Source organism: Triticum dicoccoides, chromosome 6A (genome assembly GCF_002162155.2).
Source record: "Triticum dicoccoides isolate Atlit2015 ecotype Zavitan chromosome 6A, WEW_v2.0, whole genome shotgun sequence".
Lineage (NCBI taxonomy): Eukaryota > Viridiplantae > Streptophyta > Magnoliopsida > Poales > Poaceae > Triticum > Triticum dicoccoides.
Genome location: NC_041390.1, coordinates 243,343,281 through 243,345,290, shown reverse-complemented (window position 1 = coordinate 243,345,290; position 2,010 = coordinate 243,343,281).

Here is a 2,010-nt window from a genome sequence, read left to right as displayed (position 1 = left end):
CAGACGAAGTAATCCTCAGCGCCATCAAGCGCCGCCACATACTGAAATTCGTTGACTTAGCAACCATTGTACAAAAGTATAGCACGATGGAGAGCGCCTGGAAAACCCAAGTAGCTCGCTGGGAACCGTCAGTCCCAACTCAACTCCCCCTACAGGCGAAAAGGGCGCACCCTCGTGGCACGCCCAGTCCAACAGTCAAGAAACACAAAACCGCTATGCGGCACGACACCATTCTGGAGGGGTGGCTCGATGGCCCGTGCAAAATACATACAACACCAGATACCGTGGCAACCCACAGCCTTAGAACATGTTGGATACTACGACAAGTAGCCAAGAGCGGCGAGGACATCCTTATCAAGCATGACCCAGAATGGTATCCCACAGAAGATGATAACACAAGAGTATTGATGGTCTTTGAGACATTCGCTTCAACCAACAAGCGCAAAAGGGCCCTTCGCGATCTCGCCGAAGTCTTCCAAGTTGCTACAATAAACCCCTGGAACGACACGACTATAACATTCAACACTAGTGACGAACCAAAGTACAAAACAGTACGAGCGCCAGCCACGTTAGTCCTGAGTCCCATCATGGACGGGTTTCGACTTACCAAGGTCCTCATGGACGGCGGCAACGGACTAAACCTCATTTGTGAGGACACACTCCATAAAATGGAAATAGACAGGAGCCCCATAGAGCAAAGTAACACAACCTTCTGAGGAATTATTCCCAACCGGGAGGCGCGGTGCGCGGGCAAAATTACACTTGACGTAGTATTCGGCACGCCGGAGAACTATCGGTCTGAAGAAATAACTTTCCAAGTGGCCCCTTTCAGCAGTGGATATCACGCCCTTTTGGAGGGGTGCTTTTACATGCTTCGAGGCCATACCCCATTACGGGTATATGAAGCTCAAAATGCTCGGACCAAACGGTATAATCACTCTCGTCGGTGATCCAGACATAGCACTCCGCGCTGAAAACAAAACCGCATCACTGGCCCTAGAGGCGCTATCTGAAGCCCTCGCGGCCGAGGAATTGACGGCACTACGCTCCACGGTGGACAGGAACGATGTGATCCTCGACAAACGCCCTAAATCCACCTCCTTCAAACCAACAGAAGAAATAGTCAAATTCCAGGTCCACCCAACAGACCCCAAGAAGACATCATCTATCGGAGCTCAATTGAACCCAACAGTTGACACCGCACTATGAGAATTCCTGCGCGAAAACTGGGACATATTCGCCTCACACCCTTCAGATATGCCAGAGATCCCACGCGAGCTGGCCGAACATAGCCTCAATATATTAAAGGGGTTTAAACCGGTTAAGCAAACACTGCGGCGCTTTTCCGAACCCAAGCGACAAGCCATGGGGGAGGAGCTGGCCACACTCATCGAGGCCGAATTCATTAGAGAAATCAAACATCCGGAGTGGCTGGCAAACCTGGTGATGGTACCAAAGAAGGACAAATCCTGGCGCCTGTGCGTCGATTTCAAAGACCTTAACAAGGCTTGCCCCAAGGATCCCTTCCCCCTCCCCCTCATTGATCAAATCATCTACGCCACCGCAAGACACGAGTCACTGTGTTTCCTTGATGCATATTTCGGATACCATCAAATCAAAATGAAGGAGTCCAATCAAGCCGCAACAGCATTTATCACCCCATATGGGCCATTCTGCTTCAACACCATGCCCTTTGGTTTCAAGAACGCCAGCGCCACATACCAACGCATGATTCAAACATGCCTGGAGAATAGATCAGCAAAACAGTAGAATCTTACGTCGATGATGTCGTCATCAAAACTAGGCACGTCGAAACACTAATAGACGACTTGCGTCTTACATTCGACAACCTCCGGGCGTATGACATTAAGCTCAACCCAGAAAAGTGTGTCTTCGGCGTCCCCGCCAGAAAAATGCTGGGATTCATCGTTTCCATTAGAGGAATCGAAGCTAACGCAACCAAAATCAGAGCTTTGTCACAATTGGCTAAGCCAACGGACCTTAAACAAG